We start from the raw sequence: 6,000 nt of genomic DNA on the forward strand, positions 1-6,000 counted from the left end.
TAGAACAGAGGCACGTTTGTGTGATTCAAGTGCGTTTATGCAAAGCAAATGCATTTGTGAAGTATGTAAGCACGTTTGTGTCATGAAATAGCGTTTATGTCTTCAAGGTCAAATCGGCAGTTCTGTGATAAACATACGTTGTTGATTGGATAAGTTGCTGAGAGGATACACTCAAGAAGGTCCTCTAGGGAAGACTAGGATAGCAGATAGGGCTAGGATTGACAATTTTGTGATAGAACATACATTGCCAATCAGGAAACTACTCAAGAGGATACACTCAAGAAGAGACCCTAGGATAGGATAGAGTGAGGCACTTTGTGATGAACAGGGAGTACCATAGAAATTGACAATTTTGTGATAGATCATACGTTGTCAATTGGATTAGGCTGAAATTGACAATTTTGTGATAGAACATACGTTGTCAATTGGATAAGATACTGAAGAGAATACACTCAAGCAGGTGCCCTAAAAGATAGGATAAAAGAACCACTTTGTGATAAATAGGGAATTCTACTAGGATAGAGTGCCATATGATAGATATAAGCACTAGGATAAAAGGCAACACTTTGTGATGAACAGGGAGTACCACTACAATTGACACAGTTGATTTTCTTGACTGCAGGAGGACCTACCGATGTTGGAGTCATGGGAGAGATTCCCTTCGACTCAAAGTTTATGACTAGAGTTGACATTCGAGGATAGAGAAGCAGTTGAGGCTATGGGATTGCGATACATTATGTATGTGCCCGAGTTTTGGGTGAACATGGGATTGCTGACTGCATTAGCTGAGAGATGGCACTCAGAGACATGCACAATTCATTTGTTGATGGGTGAGATGACAGTCACCTTAGAGGATGTATATAGGATACTGAGGATACTAATTATTGGGGAGTTAGTTCCTTACCATCGAGAGGAAGATAGAGATGCACTAAGATGGGTGTTTCAAGATACAGGACTAGAGATGAGGGCAGGACATGTGGCTTGGGACACCATGACAACTATAGGATTGGCTCTACCAGCGATACTGGCAGGAGTTATCAATGGGTTTCTTTGTCCGGATAGGGCAACACGAGGGTGGGCTATGGGATGGGAGAGGAATCTGGAGACATTGGTGACTGAGCACACTAGGTTTGCATGGGGGTTGTTTCTACTGGCACGCTTGTACTATGAGTTGCATTAGTTTGTGTATCACAAATCAATAGGATTGGAATGTGGAGTGACATTGTTGCAAGTATGGGCATATGAGCATCTTTTGGTGACACGACTGATACACTTCAGAGGTAGGGGACATGGGCATAGTTTCGTACACCTGTATGATATGATTACTTCTCAACCATGGATTGGGAGGCTAGAGTATTGGCTTAGGGTGATCGATGAGGTAGATAGTGTAGTATGGAGGCCTTACTTAGACTGTGAGGAGTGAGAGGATGACATAGTGGATCTACCGTATGTGTTCAAGATTAGGTATCTGATTGGGTGAACACCATATATTATTGAGAGGCAGTTGATAGATAGGGTATGCAGGCAGTTCGGCAAGATACAGCGGATGCCACAAGGGTCAGGGATGTATGTGCGGACTGTGAGGGATCAAGTGCATTTAGGACCATTATTATCGTATGATCAGGTTGTGACACAACTTCTAGAGATGGTTCCCATGCGTTGGGCCATATGGGAAGATGTAGAGGATGCAAGGATGGATGCAGAGTATACTGCATATTGGGGAGAGCATCCGTTTCCACGGTTATCAGATCCAGGGGAGCCGATAGAGGGAGACAGTGGAGGTGATGGAGATGATAGTGGGGATGGTGGAGGTAGAGGCCAATGGTGGAGGCAAGGTGTAGTGGTAGAGAGGAGAGTGGCTCAGAGGAGAGAGGGTGAAGAGAAGAGAAAGATGCATGTAGTGAGGGGTAGAGGTGGATTGTCATTATAGCTGCCAGCGACACAGGTTCCCAAATAGGTCCAGGGACGGGGACATGGACAGGAGTAGCCACATGAGCAACCACAGGGATAGGGTGAGGGGAGAGAGGAGAAGGATCAGCTACTATTGTTGAGGGAGATTTGTCAGGGACAAGTAGATGAGATCCAGGATCCGAAGAGGGATACGACTAGGCTAAGGAGACAACTGAGGGATTCTGAGTGAGAGAGGGATTAGGCTATTCGGTGCTATACAGAGGCTAAGACAGCACTGAGGGCAGGCAATAGAGAACACAAGGGTTGAATATGCCTATGTTCTACGGGCAGGGGAGGAGATAGCCTAATGGAGAGACCTATACTATGGAGTGGTGCCACCAGATCAGTGGTCTAGGAGCTTCCGGAGACTATCGTGGACTATGATGACCACTGGAGGGAAAGACGGGAGATAAGCATCTAGTGGTGGGGTCATGGGTCCTCCACCACCACCAGATAGAGGGGGCAAGAGAGATGATCCTGGGGTAGGTCCTTCCAAGGCTCAAACTCCATCGAGGCCAGCTGGCTCCGAGGGAGGGAGTTCATCATAGCCTTAGAGGGCTCCCTATGTATCAGTTTTGTACCATATTTGTATGATGATGTAGACACCTTCGGGTGATTGTAGCCATATGTATTTTGACATCATTGTATCATGACACTTATGATTTTTGATATATATATATATATATATATATATATATATGGGATGATTCATCCTTGCGATAGCTATATGCATGTGTACCTATGTGATGCTTATGATATGGATGCAAATATGTACATGGTGAAATGCAATATATTTTTGTTATTTATGTTTTATATGCTATGCAAATGTGAATGTATGAAACACAAATTACTATTTACATGATAATAGACTACACAGACTCAAGGATGATGGAGGTCAATCAAGAAAGGGGGATGAAAGATAGAAGATATGGAAGTGAAAGAGCTTCTTGTGCTATTATAATCATTGAGCTTTATTATGGAAAATAAGTTATGACAATCCAGACATATGTTCGACTCGGAAAGTCATTGTACCTGTTTGCATGGAGACCAGACAGTTGCAAACAAGGAATGCCCCAATTCACATTAGACTCATAGTGTCCTCATATCCTTGGACAAGTCATAGAATTACTAAGAGACAATCTACAGACAGCAAAGAAAAAAAAAAGGTGACGATACCCCATCCTTGCCTTTCTAGTCAAAGACATCCTGGAGATAGAATCTCTAGTTAGAGACATCTCGGAAAAGCTAAAAGACATGTCACCAAAAGATAAAATCAAAAGAAAACCAAGACTCGACACCAACATCCATTGTAGTCCTCAAGTTTAGTGTCTCTTGTCACTTGTATGAGTTTATTTGATTGTGGTCACAATGTTTTCTTTCACAAAAGGATAGATAGCACTAAACCATAATGTTGTCTGAGTTTGCTAAAAGAGTTGATTTGTTGAAGCCCATTGTTGCTTGTGTCTCATCTGAAACTAACTGAATCCATGAAACTAATACTTTATTGTGGAGAAGGTAGAACTTTATTGTGGATTGGTGATGCAAATGTTACTTTATTGTGGATTGCGTGTGGATAGACTGAAGAAAACTGGAAGAAATTGTACTCCTCAAAACGTGTGATGCTCTTAGTTCCACACCCATCACTAGACTTAGGATTTGCCCTAGCCACATATAGGAGCTGATTTATTATGGATGGAAAGGGGGGGAAAGGGGGGCTTATTAGAAATGGCTAACCAATCTTGGGTAGATCAATAACAAGCCATGATGGGAATGGATAAGTTTATTGTGGATGGATAGGCTGTGAGTGTGTGCAAAGTGAAAGGATGAAATGTAATCCTGAAGGAGGGGGGAGAAATGTCTCTACACATGGCACCAGTAACCTATTTTTCACCATGGTACTTGCCCAGGGCTGCAGGGCACTACCGAAGTGGTTTTCACCATTGGACAAATTTATTTCTCTTTACTTTTTCTTTTTTCTTTTTTTTTTTGATTTTTTTGATTTTTTTGTATTTTTGATATATTTTTTTTTTTTTTTTTGTAGTTTTGATATATTTTTTGATTTTTTTGTATTTTTGATATATTTTTTGATTTGTTTTGTATTTTTGAATTAGGATATGTTGAAGAGATATGTGTAAAACCTAAGAAGGTGCATGTTATTGATTGGATCTTCCAAAGGTTCTCTCTCTAGAGTTGAGAGCCAATATGCACTGGATCCATAGACTGTTGTAGTGATGTAAGGACCAAGCCAGTTTGGTTCTAACTTTCCCTTTTTCTCTTTGTCTTGTTGATTTTTAAGATTTTCTTTGATAACTAGGTCACCTACCTCAAATGTGCGAGGTGTTACCTTGTGATTATAACTACGACTCATTCATTGTTGATAAGCCTTGAGATGATTAAAAGAAGTTTGTCTTCATTCATCCAGTAGTTCTAGTTCTTGTAAGCAAGGGACCCTGTATTCTTCATCACTGATAATGTTGTGCAAAGAGACTCGTAAAGATGGTAACTTGTCTTCAATAGGAAAGATAGCGTCATCATCACAGATAAGTGAATAAGGTGTGGCTCCTATAGGTGTGCGAACACTTGAGCGGTAAGCCCAAAGTGTGGGATTAAGTTGGATATGCCAATTTCAGCCAGCGTCATCGACTATCTTTTTAGGATTTTAAGAATAGTTTTATTAGATTCCTTAGCTTGACCATTACCTTGGGGGTAATAGGGAGTGGAGAAATGATGGTTAATATGGAAGCGGTCACAAAGTTCACAAACATCCTGGTTTTTGAAGGGATGTCCGTTGTCGGTGATTATGGAAAGAGAAATACCGTACTGGCAAATGATATAGTTAAGAATGAATGTAGCAATCTATTTTCCAGTGACTTGTGTAAGAGGCATGACTTCAATCCATTTTGTGAAATACTCTGTGGCAGTGATAATGAATTTGTGGCCATTGGAAGAATGAGGGTGAATCTTGCCTATGAGATCGAGTCCCCACTGACAAAAGGGCCAAGGAGTCACAATTAGTTGAAGTTCTTGTCTTGGCGCATGAATAAGGTCTCCGTGAATTTGACATTGCTTACATTTCTTGAAAAATTGATATAAATCTTTTTCCATATTGGGTCAGTAATATCCATTCTTGATGAGTTTCTTGGCTAAGGTAGGACCACTAGAATGTGGACCACATATTCCTTCATGAACTTTGCATAACGCAATCTGAGCTTCGTCCCTTTCTAAACATCTAAGGAGAGTGCCATCTAGAGCTTGACGGTATAGGATATTAGCTAAAATGAAGTATTGGGAAGATTGGCGAATGAAAATGCGGCATTGGTTGTTGGATAAGTAAGGAGGAAGGGTGTTGTTACGAAGGTATGTGAAAATGGAACCGTATAACTGGGAATTGGGACCAATGACACATATCATCTCAGTAGGAGTGATCTCATACGAGGGAACCAAAAGTTTATCCATCAAGAACTCATAGTGGGTTTCATTCTACAATAGATTGATCAGTGAGGCAATAGTAGCCATGGCATCTGTGGCTCGATTCTGCTCAAAGGTTAACTTCATAAAATATTGCTTGAAGTCATCTACCATTTTCTTGTAAGGAATTAATTTTTCATCCTTTGTTTGGTAGTCATTGGTTTCTTGATGAATTAGAAGTTGAGAGCCCCCAAAAACTTGAAGTTCCCACTGAACTACAATCCATAATCCTATTGTTAATACCTCGTATTCTACTATGTTATTAGTGCAAGGAAATGACAAATGGTATGATTTGGGAATGGAATCCCCTAGAGGTGTGATAAAGAGGATGCCAGCTCCTGCACCATGATGTGTGTATGAGCCGTCAAAGTATAGTTTCCAAGGCTTCGTGTGTGATACCGTCAGGATGGATTCATCTGGAAACTCTGAAGTTAGAGGAGTATCATCTATCATGGGTGTATCTGCTAACTGATCTGTGATAGATTGTCCCTTTATTGCTTTTTTGTCCACATATTCAATGTTGAATTCACTCAAAAGCATCACTGATTTGGCTAGTCTACCAGTAAGCATCACTTTATTGAG

Source organism: Cryptomeria japonica, chromosome 2 (assembly GCF_030272615.1).
Source record: "Cryptomeria japonica chromosome 2, Sugi_1.0, whole genome shotgun sequence".
NCBI lineage: Eukaryota > Viridiplantae > Streptophyta > Pinopsida > Cupressales > Cupressaceae > Cryptomeria > Cryptomeria japonica.